A 21,705-nucleotide genomic window follows, 5' to 3' on the forward strand; every position below is an offset into this window, starting at 1 on the left:
TTTAAGGGTCTTATCCTATAGTGAATAAGGGAGAGGTACACAAATAACTACACTCTGACATTATAAAACATATATGACAAATGTGCAATATGCTGTGGAAGAATTAAAGAGAAAATATGGAGGAAAATGTTACCATTGTTAGTACTAAATCTTCCATTAAAAATTCTTTTGAAGGCTTGTTGACATATAATTTACATACTATACAATTCACTCTTTAAAATGTAATACTCCATGGGTTTTGGTCATTCATAGTTATGCATCCATCTCATTGTAAAACATTTTCACCACAAAATAAACCTGTACCCATCAGGAGTCACTCTCCAATTCCCACCCCAACTCCAGCTCTTAGCAACCATTAATCTACTTCGGTCTCTATGGATTTGACTAATTTATGCGTTTCACAGAAATTATCGGTATTATTGATCTTCTCAAAGAGCTATTTTTTTATTGCATTGATTTTCTAGTGTATTGATTCCCTGTTTTCAGTTTCATTGATTTCTGCTCTAATTTTTATCATTTCTTTTCTTCAGCTTACTTTTGATTTAATTTGCTCTTCTTTTTATAGTTTCCTAAAATGGAAACTTAGATTGATGATTTAAGATCTTTTGTCTTTTCTAATATATGCATTCAATGCTGTAAATTTCCCTCCAACAATGATTACACAACATCCCGCGAATTTTCATAAGTTGTATTTTCATTTTCATTTAGTTCAAAATATTTTTAAGTTGCTCTTGAGATTTCTTCTCTGCCCTATGTGTTATTGGTAGTGTAGTTTAATCTCCAAGTACCTTGGGATATTCCAACTATCTTTTCTTGTTGATTTCTAGTTAAATTCCATTTTTGTGTAAGAGCACACATTGTATGATACCTATATTTTAAATTTGGTAAGGTGTATTTTATGGCCCAGAATGTGGTGTATCTTGGTGAATGTTTCATATGAGCTTGAAAAGAATGTGTACTCTGCTATTGTTGAATGAAGTAGTCTTTAAATGTCAATTATAGAGTTGGTTGATGGTGCTGTTGAGTACAGCTGTGTCTTTACTGATATTCTGCCTGCTGGAGCTGTTCATTTCTCATAGAAGGGTGTTGAAGCCTGTAACACCTATTTCTCCTTACAGTTCTATCAGATTTTACCTCTTTTGATGCTCTGTTTTTTGGTACATACACAATAACGGTTGTTATGCTTTCTTGGAGAATTCTCCACTGTTTTTTCTTTCTGTTCTTCATGTTTCATAATCTCTACTGCTCGGTCTTCACATTCACTGATTCTTTTTTCTGCCATTTCTAATATACTGTTGGGACATTTAATGGATTTATTACTTCAGCAACTGTGCTTTTCAAATCATAAATTTTCGAGTAGTTCCTTTTATAACATCTGTCTATTCATTCTATTTGACAAGTCTTTGCTATCATGCCTTTCTTTACTTCTCAAACATGTTTTTGGAACACATTTAATAATTATCTTGGAGTCTTTTAATTTATTTTTTATTTAAGTATAGTTGGTATTCAATCTTATAGTGGTTTTGTTAGTTTCAGGTATACAATATAGTGATTCGACATTTTTATACCTTACAATGTGATCACCCCACTAATTCTAGTAACCATCTGTCACCGTGTCAGCTTATCACAATATTATTGACTATATTCCCCTTCCCCATTTTCACCCATCTCCCACCCCCTCCTTCTGGTAACCATCCCTTTGGTCTCTGTTTCTACAAGTCTGTTTCTGTTTTGTTTGTTTGTTTTGTCTACTTTGAAACCACAATAATTATCTAATTTTAGAACATTTTCATCAGAAAAACACCCCCCCAGAAAAACACCACTGCTATTAACATTCAATCCTGATTACCTCCATCCAAACTCTGGCAACCAGTGATACAATTTCTGCCTGTACACATTTGTCTACTCTTAAAAGAAATAAAGAGTTAGGGCCTTTCCACTGATTTAGATTTGGTGTTTGTCCTTAGTTTTGGAAAATGCTCAGCCATCATTACTTTAAATATTTCCACTACTCCTTTCTCTCATTCTTCTCCTTCTGGTAGTCCTATTATATGCATATTACACCATTTGCAATTGTTCCACAGTTGTTGGATACGCTATTACTTATTTGTCATTCTGTTTTCTCTTTGCATTTCAGTTTGGAAGGTTTCTATTGACAAATCTTCAAGTTTATTCTTTTCTTAGTCATGTCCCATCTACTGTTGAGTCTACCAAAGGCATTCATTTCTATTACAGAGTTTTTGATTTCTAGTATTTCCATTTGGTTCCCTCTTATTTCCAGCTCTCTGCTTATGTTACCTGTCTATTCTAGCATATTGTCCACTTTTCTCATTAGTTCCCTTAGCATGTTGATCATAATTATTTTAAATTCCATGTCTGATAATTCCAAATGCCATGCCATATCTGAGTCTGTCTCTGATGTTTGCTTTGTCTCTGATGCATTAGATAATCAGATTGAAGTAAATAGGCCTTTAGTGTGAGATTTAATATTTATCTGGCTATAAGATAGGCTGTGTTTAATGTTTTTTGTGTCTGCATGTGTCAGAGGCTTCAATTTCCTCTAGTGTACTTTTTTTCGTTCTCCCTGATTGTCTGGGTCTTCTTACGTGAAATCTCTAGAAACACTTTACATGGAATCTGTGTCTTGCATCTCTCCCTTGTAATTCACTGTTATTGTCCCAGAGCCTTGTTGATGTGGTAGTTGGATACTGGGGAAGGAAAACAGTCTATAATAATATGAATAATTTTTAATTATTTTTTTCTTTGTGGTGGGCCGGAGTCCCTGTACTGTGATCTTCAGATGAGTTTCATTGTTTTTCTCTTTCCCTTTATGTGAGACAGAAAGGCTGGAGGGGGCTGGAGTTGACTAATTGCTTTTCTCCATGTCAGATAAGGCTTTGGTAATGTTGTTTCTCTCCAGGTCTGGCCTTCTTTACAGAGAATAGAGCCAAGAGCAGATACTCTGACTCTGGGTATAATTCAAAATGTTTACTGTGCTCCTCTTCCTATTGAAGGAAGAAGGCATTTTTCTTTGATCTTCATAGTGAGAATCTGTTGGGTCTCCATGAATGTGTGGGAGCTTCACTCCCCCACAGCTTTTAAATCTCAAACTAGTCTACACTGAGACCCTGATAACTCTTCAACTACAGTCTAAGTGTCCCTGCCAGCACTGGCTCCAGCAGTGAGCTTCTGCTCCTGGTAATCTGTGATTTCATGTACCTTTCTATCTCCCCAGTTTTGGGGACAGTAGGTGCCCTTAATCTCAATTCTCTGATGGATCTAAGAATAGTTATGCAATTTTTTTTCTTTGTGTGATGACACAAATGACATCTTCCATACTCTTTACAAGTCAGAGCAAAAAAAACTGAAGCCTTTTCCTCTAATTTTGCTAGACTGAGTTCTACAAACATAGTGAAGAACTAGCCCATGGGAAATTCAGAGTTGACAACTGTAATCTATTTTATTCAGTAATACAAATTGTACATTGGGTAATTTTGCAGTTTATTTAGATTAAATGCAATTGATTGCTCAGTGACATTGAAATAAATCTGACCGTAGTGGCACTACTTAGACCAAATGCTTCTACAAAAAACATACAATAATATTTATAACATCAGTAATTCGTGAATTTGTAATATTAGATTATTCATTATTACCTCTGAGTATACCTCCTACAAGATAAACTGTCAAATGCTTATAATGGCATTTATACATACAGAAACAATCTAGTTTCTCTGCTGTGTAAGTATATAATTTAAAGACAATAAATGACTGAAAAAAAATCTTCGTACATTAGAAATTGATATCAGTTTGTAGGATTTGCTTGCTTTGAAGAAATCGTCCAGAATACATAGCATTCCCTGCGAAAAAAACTAGAAAAATTCTGATGGTCATAATGGACCACACCACAGAACTTAGAATGAAATTATTTAGCAAAGTTATTTTCTACTTTTTTCATTCCTTTGACAATATTAATTTGTAAACTAGAGATTCTATTCTGTTCAGCTGCATTTATAGGATGAGATCTCATTTTCAAAACAGAGGCATCAATTTCCTTAATGGCAATAGCACTCAACTTTTAGCAACAATTATATTTTTGAAAGGATAATAATTTGTTGAAAAAATGTTTTGTTTATAATTACTTTCTTCCTGGGCAGTTGGTAAGCCGAGTTGGTTGAAGTACAGTGCTCTTAACAAGGTGCCAGTTCGATCCCCACATGGGCCACTGTGAGCTGTGCCCTCCACAACTAGATTGAAACAACTACTTGACTTGGAGCTGATGGGTCCTGGAAAAACACACTTAAATAAATAAAAGTTTAAAATAATAATAATAATAATATTTACTTTCTTCCTTACTCACCAGTTACTAGTTATGATATTTACAAAAAAACTTAAGTCTCCATGTGGAATGATCTTTAATCTCCTCTACCTTATACCTGAGTCACAGGTTTTGCTTCCGCCTCATTTCTGACCTGATTGGGGGAAGTGGAAGAGTTTCAGAAAAGTCGTTTATGTTTTAGATTGGATTCTTGTTTTTGAGCAAGTATAAAGGTAAGTAGAAGACAATATAATTTTTAGTTCAGGGTATGATACAGTGCCCTCGATAGACAGCTATGTGAGAAGTGATACCTATTAATAACATATAAAAGGTGAGACATTCTCGGTCACCCTATGGTAAGTCACCCTATGATAAACAGCCAGTAAAGGTGAGACATTCTCAGTCACAGCTGAAAAACAAGAAATGTTAGTCCACTGTGATTGCATCACACCTGACTGGACATTTAAGGTCAGAGGACAATCTGATGGTTGATAGGCAAGTTTAACAGAAGAGGTGTCACCAAATTCAAATGCTGAAAATATATTTTGAAAAGTAGATTAAATTCAGAGAAATACGGAGCTACCGTATTCTGTGTGTACAGAGTACAGGTAAAGGAGTTGGCAACTGTGGATTCTAAATTAAATTCCACGAATATCATTTTCATGGTAAGATAAATTTATCACATGCATTTTCTAACAGTAATGTCTTAAAAATCACCAACTCTGTGAAGTTATACTTTGTGTTAAAACTATTCTTGCATTATAGGGGAAATAGCCATGTCAGATAGCGAGTATAGCCAAGTTACAGTGGTGAGATTGGAGACAGAGACGTTGACAAATTTCTAGAGAAAGGACATTAAATCATTTGTCAAAATAGTTACCGGACAATGGTCCAAATCTGGAATTTATAAAGTGAAAATGTGATCCTATGAAACAAGTTTTGGGATGGAATTAAAATTTCTTCACGACCACGAATGATCATTTGCACCAAATCTTACTGTAGAAGGATTTGTTGAATCTATTAATGTTGTAAACCAGAAAACATTTGGAGGAAAAATAAACCCATATATAATTTGATCTGCCTTTTAGAAGTTAACACCACAAAATAAACCACAGACTGATGTCAAATCCCAATACACATAAGCACATGGCAGTTAAGAAATCTAAAAACAGTCCATGTGGCTTTGACTTATTAAAATGCTTTATGCCATTTAACAGAAAAAGAAATTTTCAAAACAGCTAAAAAAGAGGCAACTTGGTTTAACTTTTCTCATGGCAAATTCAGACACATCACAAGTCTCGTTCAGATGTTTGCCAAGGTCAATGCAGCAACCTCAATTCTTCTGAGATTGTCCACGGTGGTAGAGAGCCACTTGATTCGACTTATCCTCCACTAGATGGCGACTCAGAGGAACGTGCAGCCGTTACCAACGTGGCATTGTTATCTGGGGGACTGGAGCATAGAGTCTCCACAGGCTTGGGAAGAACACAGCTTTAGCTTTTTAGGCACCCTACAGTGCAGATTAAGGATACTGGAGAACTTTGACTGCATCCTCCACCTCGAACCATTCTCTCTTACTTCCTATTAGTTACAGAATCTTCCCAATCTCCTAATAGTCCAGTGACTGTAAGAATATACACATAAGTTCTGGTCTTTCGGTCTTGGTTCTCAAATATTTCCAGGCATCTAACTTACTTGCATTTGACTGCAGCATTTTTGCAAAGCTCCCCCACCATAACACCACCAGGCTTTTCCGCTGCTACCCCCTCCAGCTGGACCATCCAGTACTCTGGGCTCTGATGGTTACTCACTAACGTATTTTGTCCTCCTGCTTGCTTCAGTGGCTGCCTCCCAGATCCTTTTCAGCCAGGTTGTGAGTAAATCTATGGGGAGAAGTCACCATATCTTGGTTATTGCAAATAATGAAAGTTCTCTTTGAGATCCTTATTTCAATTCTTTTGGATAAATATCCACTATTGGGATTTCTGGATCATAAGGCAATTTTTAAATAATTTCTTAAGGAATCTCCGTACTGTTTTCCATAGTAGCTGTATCATTTTACATTCCCACGGTGTATGAGGATTCCAATTTCTTCACATTCTTGCTAAGACTTGTTTTCTTTTCTTTTTATAATTGCCATCCTAACAGGTGTATATCTCATGGTTTGCATTTCCCTGATGATTAGTGATGTTGAGCACCTTTCATATATATGTATTCTTCAGATTAAATTGTCACAGTGGTCCTCAAATATGTCTTTCTAGCTGTTTTACCCCACCCGTGATGTAGCTGTAGTTTATACATTGTATTTGATTATAGTTTTTTAATGTTATTTTCAATCTAAAATAATTACTGCACTTATTTATTTTTCTCATGACATTGCCTTCTGAACAGTCCAGACTGCTTGTATTATAGAATGGAGCTGGTTCCGATTTCTGCAGAAGCAGTCTGGCTTGTTGGATCATACTACCTGGAAAACCCAATGGGAGAGGAGGTATCTGAGTGAGAAAAGATGTGGTGTGATGTTTATTACAAACCTTAGGAGTTGAATCATTTCATAGACCCTAGAGTTAGAAAGGAGGCCTGACATAAAGTTGCCATGCAGTCAGGAGTTAAGATCATTAGCTGAGTGCTGTCAATTCCATCAAGTCATACAGTCCAATGAACGCAGCAGCATTCCATCCTAAGATAAAAGTCATGTCAGGGATAAAGAACAATCAGAGACAGGTCTTATAAGCTGCATGGTCGGGTGGCTCAGAGCCCCTGTGACCCCCCAGTATTGTACCCCACCCCCATGCACACCTACAGCTATCTGGGTGTCTGTTGTGACCAGCTGACAGAAGGAGAACATAACTGCTAGGTTCAGGTGTGGAATGACCTGGTATGTGGAAAAAAGTAAAATATTGACTGCTAATGAAGTACTGCCTTATCTGGGGACCATGACAGTCAGCAGTGACAAGTAATTCTCTCCATGGGCTGAGTTTCAAGTAGTACACCTGATTATCCACTTTGTGTCTAAATAGAATCAGCCTGAGGTAAGATATATATGGGTGATTGGGTGCTGCAAATGGCTTAATTTGGTGACTGGGCCTGGAAACAGAAAGGAAAGACTGGATGAAAGAAAGAAAGAAGGTCTGAGGAAGAGGCATGTGGATATATCTATGGGGGTGTACGTGAGGTGTGAAGGTCTTTGTATCACATGTAACACTCCACATTGACCATACACCATGGAAGAAGGGAAAAGGCACTAAAAAAATATCCAGAATGACTCAGAGTTGCTGTCCACAAGCAGTCCTCTGATTAGAAGGGCCATGATGGTGGAGACTGAAGCTCTGCATACGTCACAGCATGCACTCCCACTCGCCAAGTCTGAACTAGCTGCCAGTGCTGCTGAATGTCAATCTGCAAACAACAGAGACCAAGGCTGAGTCGCTAACACAGCACCTCAAGGAGACCAACCAATATCTTGATGTCAAACTGATTATATTAGACCCCTTTCACCTTCAAAAGGGGTAGTGATATATATTAACTACAATAACAGAGATTCTGGGTAAGCATCTCTGTCTTGCCTTGACCTCCGCCAGCACAACTATCTAAAGGCATAGAGAGTGTATGATCCACCAAAACAAGAGCCTTCATAGCACTTCATTGAAATAAAGAACCCAAAAGGCAGAAAAGGAGGTGTGGAAGTGGGCTCATAACCACGCAACCCACTGGTTCTATTGCACATTCTATGACCCAGAAGCTGCGAGTCTCATAGAGCGATATAGCCTTGTGAAAGTGTATCTAAGGAGCTAGTTTGGAAATAATACTCTGCAAAGATGGGAAACTACTTTCCAGGATGCAGCATTCACTCTAAATCAATGACCACTGATGAGACAAGTAAAGAGTTAACAGGAGCGGGCTTGTGGGCCAACAGGAAAAAGCTTAAACATTAACCACTTGGCTCTGACTCCCCTGGCTAGCACTGCACCTGCAGGCTGACAAGCACCTTACATCCATCATACGTGAGAACAGAACATTCCCAATCGCAACAGCAACCCCCTGCAAGCTGACATCCATCATAGATGGGAACAGGACAGTTCCCAGAAGACAATTGTAATGGCAGCCTCCCCTGCAAGCTGACAAGCACCCTACATCCTGCTAGAAAAATATAAAACCCAAGCACTCCTTGTCATGGGGGCGGCTGTCCCTACTGGGCTCTACCATGGCGAAAGTCCCTTTGCCAGTAATTTTCAAGATCTTCCGCAGCTGTCCCTACTGGGCTCTGTCCTGGCAAAACTTTCCTTTGCCAGACTGTCTCTCTTTGACTTTCAATAAATCTTTTCTTACTCTTGTAGAGTCCATAAATTCTTTTACATTCTGCGAACGACCAGGGGTTAATTCTACACCAAGAAAACTACTACCTGGTGCTTTGTCCCCTGTAGGTAGAATAAACAGTTTGGGAACAAAATGGTGGAAGCTGAAATGGCCCCAGTTACCAGACTCTTGGTGCCCTACCTGAAGAATCTGCTCTTCCTCTCCCTGTAAATCAAAAGTCTATAAGTAGTGAGGTCTTTGCATCCAGAATGGGAACATTTGCACTAGGAGACACAGAGCAAGTATCAGATATTAAACTATGCTCAGAAGCCAGCAGTCAAGGAAAGGAGTCACTAACCTGACTGGATTAGTAGATCCTGACAATCACCAGGAGGTTGGGCTGGTCTCTCCACTGTAACTACATAAAGCTACCTTATGGTTTTTCTGTGGAAAAAACAGAAGGCAAGTGTTTTTGCTTTTTAATATTATGTATTGATAAAATGCATAATTTAAAACAATCATGAGTCAAATTAAAGCCAACTAGAACGTGATGTGACCACGGTCTTTTGAAACCATATGTTCTATTTCAGTTCAAATAATTCCAAGAATTTACATTGATTTTAAGGTACTGGCAAAGGGGAACACTGATTGAGGAGAGGAAAGCAGCATTAGTCTATAGGCGAGTTTCTCTTTTTTGGGGTTTATTTATTTGTTCCTACAACATTTTTGAGAAGCTTTTATGTACTAGTTCTTGAAATACAGCTCATTAGTCAGTGTTCTCCATAGAAACAAGGGATATTTATTATAAGGCAATGCTCACGTGGTTATGGACGCTGAGAAGTGCGACGATCTGCCATCTGTAAGCTGGACACACCGTGAAGCCAGCGGTATAGTTCTATCAGAGTCCAAAAGCCTGAGAAGCAGAAGTGCCAGTGGCGTAAGTCCCAGTCCATAGACAGGAGAAGAGCAATGTCCCAACTTAACATTTAGACAGAGGAAACTCCTGCTTCCTCTGTCTTTTTGTTCTATTGAGACCCTCAGTGAATTGAATGATGCCCAGTCACACCAGGGAGAGCATCTGTTTTACTCAATCTACTGATTCAAATGCTAGTCTCATTCTGGAAACACCTTCACACACACACACACACACACACACACACACAGAGAAATAATATAAAACCAAATATCTGGGCAGCTTGTGACCCAGCCAAGCTGACTCACAAAATTAACCATTACACAAGACCTTGTGTAAAACAAGGTCTTCAGTGGTCTCAAAGTGTAAACAGTAAGAGACATGTATGTAAGTAATTACACTCTGATAATTCTGGTCTTATAAGGTACTTACACAGCAGATGCACAATGTGCTATAGAAAAACTGAAGAGAAAATTAGGGAGAAAATATCACCTTTCAGTAAGTTCCACTAAGTCAGAGTGGGTGCTTTAGGCACCTGAGTTTTGAAAGCTGATTTACAAGATGAAGAAGGAGTGCATGAAAGTGTGGAAAACACAATGTTCATAAATAGATGGAATCAGAAAACAAAAGGTGGTATAACCTTACAATGGAATATTATTTGGCAATTAAAAATGAAGTATCGATACATATGAGGTGTAATAAAAAGAATACGGTGAATGTTTAAATTTTAAAAATTACTACAATAAAAGACACATTGCCATTAATCCCCCTCAAAATACTTCCCCTAGCTTCAAACACACTTATCTCATCATTCTTGCCACTTTCTGAAGCAGTTCTGGAAGTCTTCTTTCGTGAGTGTCTTTAGTCACACTGTCATGGTGCCTCAACGTCCTGAATCGATTCAAAACGTTTTCCTTTCATGGTCATTTTGACATTGGGGAACAGCCAGAAGTTGCACGGTGCCAGATCCAGTGAATAAAGTAGATGAGGACACACCGTAATGTTTTTATTTGATAGAAATTGCCGTACCAGAAGCGATGTGTGAACAGAACATTGTCATGATGGAGGATGAAGTGAAGATACTCATGAAAGAGGATTTCTAGAAGTGCCTCAGAAAGTGGCAAGAACAATGGGATCGATGTGTTCGAAGCGAGGAGAAGTCTTTTAGGGAAATTAATGGCAATATATCTTTTACTGTAATAAATTTTTTAAATTTAAACATTCACCATATTGTTTGATCACACCTCATATTATAACATGGATAAAGCTTTAAAACATTATGCAAAGTGAAAGGACCCATTTTAGAAATAGCACATATTACATGATTTAATTTATATGAAATACCTAAAATTTGAATCCCTGGGTCATATAGTAACCTTACGTTTAACATTTCGAGGAACTGCCAAACTCTTTTCCATACTGGCTACACCATTTTACATTCCTACCAGCAATAAATGTATAAGGGTTCAATTTCTCCACATCCTTGTCAGCACTTGTTATTTCTGTCTTTTTTATTTTGACCATACTAATGGGTATGCAGTGGTATTTCATTATCATTTGTATTTCCCTAATAACTAATGATGTTGAGCATCTCTTGATAGGCTTATTGACAATATTGATCATCTTTGGATAAATGTATATTCAACTCCTTTACCTATTGTTTAAATTGCGTTTGTCATTTTATTGTTGAGTTGTATGAGTTCTTTGCACATTCTGGACACACATATTTTATCAGCAGTATCAAAGATATGATTTTTCAAATATTTTCGTCCATTCTATGAGTTGTCATTTCACTCTATTTAGGGTATTTTTTGACTCGCAAAAGTTATTAGCTTTGAATTTCACTGACCTATTATTTTATTTTGTCACATTTGCTATTGGTGTCATATCCAAGAAACTACTGTCTAACCTTAGGTCAGGAAGTTCTACTCCAATGTTGTCTTCAGGCATTTTATAGTTTTGTTTGTATATTTAGGTCTATAATCCAATTTGAATTCATTTATGTGTATTATATGAAGTAGTACTCAACTTAATTCTTTTGCATTTGGATATCTAGTTAACCAGCATAATTTGATGAAAAGACTATTGTTTCACATCCTTGTCAAAAATCAATGAATCATAAATATAAAAATTTATTTTTGGCCTCTCAATTCTATTCCCAAAATTCCTAGGATCCTATATCCTCTTCCAGTTACTACCTTAAATATCCAAGACCTCTGAAGAATATACCTCCCCATTTTCTGTCATGCCTTCTCCCGCACCCATGAGGCATTCAAACTCACCAAAATTGTTCTTAACAAAGTCACCAATAACTTCTTCTTGAGGGTGTTTTGGCCTTGTTGACTCACTTCTAAGAAATATAACAAATCACAAATGATGGGATAGCACCTCTGGGATTAGGTTATAAAAAGAAAATAGTTTTAGTCTTGGTCAATCTCTCAATCTTTTCTCTCTATCTTTCTGTCTCTCTCATCATTCACTATAGGGAAAAGCTCAGTTACCGTGTCATGAGGCAGTTCTATGGAGAGATGTAGCTGTCAATGGATCTAGGCCTACCAAAAAGCACATGAATTATCGTGGAAATGAACAACCACTCTTCCCTAGGTAAACCTCCAGATAACTCTTCAAGCCTGGGACACAGCTTGACTTTTTTTCTCAGGAAAGACCTTGTGCCAGAAGCACCCAGTTAAGTCATGCCCTGTTCGCCAACTCACAGAAACTATGTGATAATGTTTATTGTTTCTAGCTGCTGTGGTTTGGATAATTTGTTATATATTAATAGATAACTAATTTTGATAACTAATTTTCATTTCATGAAAATTCTATTCATGGAAATTGATTTAGCATGTTAATTTGCCAACTCCTGTCATTCATAATCTCTCTTTACACAGACTATCTCAGAATCTTTCCCATATAAACAATTTTTAAGACATATTTTCAGTTTTTTATTTTAGTGGCACCTTTTAAGTTAAATTTGACTATCTATCAATACATGCAGAATTATAGTCTAGCCTTAAATGCCAGTCAGGAGTGAAGTAATCACAGTTGAATAAGATGGCCTTCATGCTATTCAAATAGCTATTACAGACTTATCATAGTGCAACTCAGCATGTTGCATCTTTTATAGGTTGCTGATAGTACTGTTTCTGACGTAACTTACTTTGGGGGCACTGTGATATATCCTTAACAAAGAATTATTTTATCTTATACTTACTTTTATATTTTCTTGAAATCAGAAATCTCATCTAAAATACAGTGGTACTGTTCTGAAACATTTCAACTTCCTTAATCAAGTTAGAAATGAGGTAGAAGGAAAAGCCTTTGAATAAGATGTGAATGGGAAAGGGTGAAAGATGATCCTTTGGCCAGCAGGCTATAATTTGCCCACCTCTTTGTTAGATAATATTACAATATCAATTAGGCATCTAATTGGAATACCAGAAGGAGAAGAGAGAAAAATTCGAGCAGAAAAAATATTTATAAAGAACTAATGGCAGGGGCCGGCCCGGTGGCTCAGGCGGTTAGAGCTCCATGCTCCTAACTCCGAAGGCTGCCGGTTCGATTCCCACATGGGCCTCCCACATGGGCTCTCAACCACAAGGTTGCCGGTTCAATTCCTTGAGTCCCGCAAGGGATGGTGGGCAGCGCCCCCTGCAACTAAGATTGAACACGACACCTTGAGCTGAGCTGCCGCTGAGCTCCCGGATGGCTCAGTTGGTTGGAACGCATCCTCTCAACCACAAGGTTGCCGGTTCGACTCCCACAAGGGATGATGGGCTGTGCCCCTGCAACTAGCAACAGCAACTGGACCTGGAGCTGCGCTGCGCCCTCCACAACTAAGACTGAAAGGACAACAACTTGACTTGGAAAAAAAAAAGGCCTGGAAGTACACACTGTTCCCCAATAAAGTCCTGTACCCCTTCCCCAATAAAAAAAAAAAAAATGTGTGTACTTACATAAAAATTCAAAAAAAAAAAAAAAAAAGAAAGAACTAATGGCAAAAAAATCTTCCTAATATTAAGAAAGTCAGATATCTGCAGATACAAGAAGGTAAACACAAAGAAATTTACTAAAGGCACACAAAGAATTGAAAGTCAAAAATAAGGAAACAAATCCTGATATCAGTTAAGAGAACTATAATATATTCCACACAGGGAAACAATGATACAAATAACAACTGTCTTATTATTAGATGAAGACCAGGAGACAATGGAGACTCATAAAATGGCAGGAAGGAATATTATTCTGGAGGGACACATGTCCCTTAGTTACTAGGGTGTTATATTTTGTAATTTGGATTGTGTTTAAATAACTGTTATATTTATAATAATTCTGTATAACATATAATCCATCAAGAACACGTAACATTTATAACATATATACAGTCAACCTAGGAACACCAAAATATATAAAGCAATTATTAACAGACCTCAAGTAAGAAATAGACAGTAGTAACATAATAATAGTGGGAGACTTTAACACCCCAGTTATACCAGTGGATAGATCATCCAGACAGAAAGTCAAAGAAACACTGTCCTTAAATGACACATTAGACCAGATGAACTTAATAGGTGCATATAGAACTTTCCATCCTAAAGCAACATAATACACATTCTTCTCAAGTGCACATGGAACATTCTCAAGGATATACCATATGTTGAGACATAAAACAAATGATAATGTAGCAGGAGTCCTAATATAATCTACAGGGATTGGGAATGGCTTCTTTTGAAAAGTTACATTTAAGCTGACACTTGAAAGATGTTTATCAGTTATTGAGAGTTGGTGGAGTAATAATTAACGGAAATGTTAGTCCAATAAGTGAAGCAGGTTGTTTGAAGATTCATAGGTGGGAGGGAGCCTGGAGCATTTGAAAAGCTGGTAGGAGTTCAGTATGTATAGAGTGTGGGATGCCAAGGGAGAGTGGCTGGAGATGGGCTAGGGAGGGAGAAGGGGTTGTGTTAGTTTCATACAGCTGCCATAACAAAGTACTACAAACTTGGTGGCTTAAAACAACAGACATTCATTCTCTCACAATTTTAGTGACAAGAAGTCCAAAATCAAGGTGTCAGCAGGGCCATACTCCCTCTGAAGATTTTACAGGAGGATCATTCATTGCCTCTCGTCATTGCTGGCGATTCTTGGATTTCTTTGGCTTGTAAATGCATCACTCCAATCTCTACCACCATCATCACATGGCGTTCTCCTTATGAGCTTCTGTGTCCCAAATTTCCCTCTTCCTATAAGGACACCAGTCATTGGATTAGAATCTATGTGAATCCAGGATAGCTCCATTTTAATTTGATTACATCCACTAGAAGAAATCAGGGATAAAGCTCCTTGACATTGCTCTTTGGGTGTGATAGCAAAAGCACAAGCAACAAAACCAAAAATCAACAAGTGGGACTACATCAAACTAAAAAAGCTGCACAGCAAAAGAAAAAATCAACAAAATGAAAGAGCAGCCTAAGGACTGAGAGAAAATATTTTCAAACTGTACATCTGATAAGGGGTTAATATACAAAATATATGAAGAATTTATACAAAATATATAAAATATATAAAAATATACAAAATATATAAACAATTTGTGTAAAACAACAATCTAATTTAAAATGGGCAGAGAACCTGAACAGCCATTCAAAGAAAACATACATGTGGCCAATAAGTACCTGAAAAGATTCTAAGCATCACTAATCATCAGGGAAATGCAAATCAAAACCACAGTGAGATATCACTCACACCAGTTGGAATGGCTATTTTCAAAATGATAAAATATAATAAATGCTGGCGAGGATGTGGAGGAAAGGATACCCTAGTGCACTGTTGGTGGGAATGTAAATTGGTGCAGTTGCTATGGAAAACAATATGGAGATCCCTCAAAAATATTAAAAATAGAACTACCATATGATCCAGTAATCCCATTTCTGAGTATATATCCAAAGGAAATGAAATCAGTATCTCTAAGAGATATCTGCACTCCCAAGATTATTACAGCATTATTCACAATAGCCCAGATATGGGAACAACCTAAGTGTCCATTAATGGATGAGTGGTTAAAGAACATATATTATATATATATATATGTGTATATATATACACACACACACACACACACACACACACATATATATATATGAATATTATTCAGCCATTAACAAATCTGCTATTTGTAACAATATGGATGGGCCTTGAGGGCATTATGCCAAGTGAAATAAGCCAGACAAAGAAAGATAAATACTGTATAATCTCACTTATATGAGGAATCTAAAAACATCAAACTCATAAAAACAGAAAGTAGAATAGTTGTTGCCAGTAGCTGGGAGTGGGGTGAAATGGGGAAATATTGGTCAAAGAATACAAACTTCCATTTATAACCTAGGAGGATCTAAGGTACTAAGGATCTATAGCAGGTACTAAGGACTAAGTTAACAATACTGTATTGTATATTTGAAAGTTGCTATGAGAGTAGAACTTTAACGTGCTCATCACAACAACAGCACAATACTAATTATGTCAGGTGAAGAGTATGTTAACTAACCTGGTGGTGGTAAACATTTCACAGCATATATGTGTATCAAACCATCACACTGAACACCTTAGACTTACACAATTTATATCTCAGTTATATCTCAATAAAGCTGGGTAAAAATAAGATAGCAAGAGATAGGGCAATGATCTGCCCTAATGTGAGAGCAACGAGTAACACATCTGGGGTGTCTTCCCCTTGAGAAGAGCCCATTCATGCACCTGGCTGCCAGTTTCCACCCCCACACTCTGATCCAGCCACCTGTGCCTCTTTAGGACTCTCTCTCAGGTTTTATTGAAGTTCATGTCTGAAACTCACTTCTCCGGCACCTCTGGGGTTGGGCTTGAGGAAACATGCCAGTAGGGCTTGCTAGTTTCAGATCTTGCCTTAACCTGGAAACCTGTTCTAATTTTCCTCTTTTTGAATTAGCAAACTAGTTTTAAAGTATTTATCTTTTTTAAATGCAGCAAAGAGAATTCTGCCCAGTAAAGTAGAGCAGTTGGTCAAGATCAGATGAATTATGCTCATGAATTAGTGGGTTTCACACTCTGCTGAATTACCAGCAATGGTGATCGTTTGCACTGTTTGGAATTTTAATTTGTTTATGCTTAATCATACATTGTTTAATTTATACACACTGCTGACTGATGGTCAAGTACAACAAGTATTGGAGAAATTGATGTTGAAATACAAGTTAATAAGGAGTATATTATATAATGATAGTAATTTTGCAAATTCATTTCAAGATGATTTCAACTAGATCTTCATTGAAATTATCCAAATAAAATTCTTACATAACACATATCCAGATGTCCCAAGTATTTTAAAAACCAATACTAGGAAAGAAAAAACAAATATGATTACATCTAATTTGTCTTTTCCTTCATTGAGAATTAATTCTATCTACACCTGCAATGAAGAAAAAATTAGCATCTTGACACTTCTTTATTCTAATCATTTAAAGACAATTTTTTAGCTATTAATATTAGCCAAGTGATTTTTCTTGTGTTGTAAGGCAAAAATTCCAGACATCATTGTTGATAGCTTTTATGTCTAGCTTGGATGTCTTAAAACCTAATATTTAAATAAAAGTATAAAGTGGGGTGGCTCAGTTGGTTAGAGCGCGAGCTCTCAACAACAAGGTCGGCGGTTCAATTCCTGCATGGGATGGTGGGCTGCGCCCCTGCAACTAAAGACTGAAAACGGCAACTGTACTTGGAGCTGAGCTGCGCCCTCCACAACTAGATTGAAGGACAACGACTTGGAGCTGATGGGCCCTGGAGAAACATACTGTTCCCCAATATTCCCCAATAAAAAAAATTTTTTTAAGTATAAAGTAAAAATTAATTGTAAATGACAATAATATATATTAACCCCCAGGTTATTTTTCAATTTACTTATGGAAAAGATGCATTTCTTGTCCATGCGTGTGGACACACACACACACACCACACACACACACACACACACACACACATTTCTGTCTAAGAGAAAGAAAAGGACACCAATGTGTCAGTTATTCATAGGGAGAAGTCTAGATCCCCATTTGAGAAGAGCTGCCACGGAAAGCTGCCTGACTTGCATTATACTTTGAATGAGCAAGAAAACTTTTTATAATATGAAATCTCTTGGACTTGAGAGTTGTTTGTTAGAACTGCTTGAGTCGACAAACCTAATAGAGTTTTCCTTCTTGCATTCTTCAGATGGCTCTTTATTTTTCTCTGAGATCTCAGAGAATACTGAATCCAATCAGCAGCCAAATATGTTATAGCATGTTTCATTTTTAAAAGTCCTACTTTTTCCCACAATTACACTGTTCTTTTTTAAATTTTCTTATCCCTGAAAATATTTTTAATCTTTCTTTTATTGTGTTAGATATAGGAAGCATAATCATTTTTCTTATGTGTCTGATAATTCCAACATCTGAACATTTTTGTAGATCTGCCCTCTTGTTTCTGCTGCTTCTCACTCCTTGTGACTGATTTGATTCTGTCCTCGTGTCGTTGATTGCTTGTTGTCCTTAAGAAACCATTTATTGCTGGAACACAGAAGTCGCTAAAGTTACTTAAATTTTACTTTTTTAAACTCCTAGTTCGTAAATGTTCTCAACACACACACACACACACACACACACACACACACACACGGATAAATTTTTGCTGTGATGGAGGTGTTAGCTAACACTACATTGGTAATCAAATCACAAAATAGAAATGTATCAAATCAACACCTTGTACTCCTTAAACGTACACAATGTTATATGTCAATTATTTCTCAATGAAAAAAAAAATAGAAATAAAACCTATTACAAAAATGCAAAGAAAAAGAACATAAAAAATAAACTTTATCCAGTAATATCAGGTTAAAAAAAATCCTTTGAGACAAAACCCAAATACTGTAAATAAGACCCACAGGTCAGTAATTACACACCTATGTTCTGCTGCAGCTAAATCCTTCATGAAATACTCAGCTGACTCTTCTCTGAGGAACAGAATGAACATTTTCTATTTGGCCTAAAAGGAGGGATGAAGAACATGGCTGCATTCTTACCGCAACTCCTACTGTATACTGTACAAGGAAGAACCTTACAAATTATACTTCTCTATCGCCAGGAAAGTATGGACATCATTAGTCCAGAACCTTACTACTCCAAGTGAGGTCTGGGAACCATTACCATCAGCATCATATGGGAGTTCATTAGAAATTCAAAATCTCAGGCCTCTCCACATACCTACTGAAATGAGAATCTGCATTTTAACAACATCCCCAAATGATTCGAATGCACATTAAAATTTGAGAAGTGCTAATCTAGAAAATATAAGCTCCTAGAATGAGACCCATAATTACAGCAATTGGAAGGACATGAAAACAGCCCAAGTCCTGGTGTCAGATTTGCTGAACTTCATTCTCTAAAAACCTGATCAGTGTGCCAGACCAGAAATGAAGTCTGAAACTAGAAAGGAGCTCTCGTTGTTTCCCGTATAACAACAGGCGAACTAGCTCACAGCCTTAAGCTTCCATACAATCGCTAGGCTAAGACAAGATGACTAAGAAGTCCAGTGTGACTGCAACAGATGGCAAAGCAGCTTGCTTAGAAGAGCTGAAAATCTTCTTGAGGTGTGTTCTTTGCTTTTCTTATAAGTGCTCTTGGCATACTTTCAGGCCAATGTTAGTCAGAGAGAGTTCTACAGCAGCAAGAAAACAAGTCACAGGGAAATGCCTCTGGAGGAAGCTACAGGAATCTGGACACAGAATGAGCCAAATCAAGACACGCAGTGCCCTGCACAGTCTAAGAGCTTGACCTTCCTCAAAAGTGAAATTCCTGGGGGAAAGCTAAGGAGGACAGTGACGTATAATCTTTTCTCTCTTGTCCTGAAAAACTATTCTGTACTCCATCTTTCATACCTTATTCTGCAAAAGTCCTGAGTTAACGGGCCCATGGTCATTAGAAATGGAGAAAGTGAGACCTAGTGATCCCAACCTCCACCTCAGAAAGCTTATTAAAAATTGTTATAATGACATTAAGTATTCTCCATGAGAAATTATTCTGGGAAATGTATTTTTCTCCTCCATTTCCTCGTGGTTCCAATGATGTTTTAGTGATCCTTACAAGCGGGTGGCCACAGCAACTGCTCAAATGATCCAGAATTCATCTGGCTGTGATTACTGATCTTGTCATTTTGGGGTAATCCACTAAAATGTATCTCCAAGAACTTGGAAAAGTGTTAGCCTCAGAGTAAAATACCAGATGTGATGATTATCTGTACTACTTATTATTATCTGTATCACATTTGTATAAATTAAGAATGTGACTAATGCATTTAGGAACACTTAAGTATGACTCAAGAGGATTTGAAAAATTGCAGAGACTGGACTGGATATGGTTGTAACACAAAAAGGTGAAAATTGATTATTCCAACCTATACTCTGTTTGGAGAAATACTAGTATACAGAATGGGGTGGATCTGCCAATGAAAAGAATTGAGAGTTTCTAGGACAGAAGCCAGCACTGTGGCACTCACCCAGCCAGTCCATGGAAGAAGTCTTGGCTTAACAGAATTCAGCAACAATTCCTTCCAACAAATGAGAAGGCCTGGAGCTCCCTTAGCTGAGAGACTCTTCTTAAAATCATCTAACTCTTCTTATTCTGATTCTATGCACAACACAATCATCTAGTAATTGTATTTCCATACAGCTTTCCCATAAGCGATAATGCACTGTTCAGGCCAATTTGAGCTCTCCAAGGCACTTGACTTTTGTATGTGTCATTAGCATTAGTATACTGGATTCTGGTACAGTTAAATCACATCATGGGAGTCGAGTAACTATGAGTTGGGCTCTCAACAAAATAAAAAATAATAATAATTTTCTGAACCTGCATGAGTTGAATTTACTAAAGCATGCATCAGTCTGTGGATGAATATGTGGCACCATTTTCTTCCTTAGGACAACCCCTGTCTCCTGAGGCTTTCCTCAAACTACAGAGAGAGTAAGTATTTAGGGACAAGGCAGTTCCTATGATAGAATAATTCAGAGAACAATTTAATGTAGATGGTATTTGGTTGTCAGTGAGAATTGGTTCAAGCTTCTTGCTTTCACAACTTTCGGGAATAAATGAGAGAGAAAGGTCCTCACTCATCTTCTCATTGATCTGGGAAAAGAAGCATCTTTCCTCCTTTGCAAATCCGACCCGCACAGTGTGCCTTCTAATTCATCCCTCCTGCCTCCTCTGGGAGCTCCCCTCATCACACACTCCCTCACACCTTATCTTCCTCTCCCTCTCTTCTCAGTACTTTCCCTTGGCCTATAAACATTCTTATTAGTATTTTGTTCTGAAAACAAAATTAAAATAACCATGTAAATACACTTATAACCCTTTATTACCTTTCTCATCCAAACTTAATTAGATCATTAGCCTATACCCTTTATCAGTTAACCTAGAAACGTGTAACCCTAGAAACACTTTACCTTAAGAATAGAGTTGCTCTAGCTCTAAAGCCAGGGCTACTCAAGACACACTCTAACAAGACTAATCTCAATCTTCAACAGAATAAAGCTGAACCACCAGTAAATTAACTGCTATTGGGAAAAAAATTCAACATTCTTTATACAATCAAAATTTCTTCAACAAGTTAAATATAGAATTACCATATGGCCCAGCAATTTCACTCCTCGGTACATCCCCAAAAGAATTGAAAATGGCTATTCAAACAAAACCTTGTACACAAATATTCATATTAGTACTAATCATATAGCCAAAAAAGTGGAAACTACCCAAATGTCATTAACAAATGAATGAATAAAATGTGGTATATACAAAGAATGGAATATTACTCAACCATGTCGTGTTTCCCCAAAAACAAGAGCTGGCCAGACAATGAGCTCTAATGCGTCTTCTGGAGCCAAAATTAATATAAGACCTAGTATTATATTAAATTATATTATATAACACAGTCTTATATTATAGTAAAATAAGACTGGGTCTTATATTAATTTTGGCTCCAAAAAATGCATTAGAGCTGATTGTCTGGCTAGGTCTTATTTTCTGGGAATCACGGTAAAAAGAAATATAAGTGCTGATACATTCTACATCATGGATGAACCTCTAAAAAATTCTGCTAAGTAAAAGAAGCCAGATGCAAAAGGCTA

This window comes from Rhinolophus ferrumequinum, chromosome 11 (assembly GCF_004115265.2).
Source record: "Rhinolophus ferrumequinum isolate MPI-CBG mRhiFer1 chromosome 11, mRhiFer1_v1.p, whole genome shotgun sequence".
Lineage (NCBI taxonomy): Eukaryota > Metazoa > Chordata > Mammalia > Chiroptera > Rhinolophidae > Rhinolophus > Rhinolophus ferrumequinum.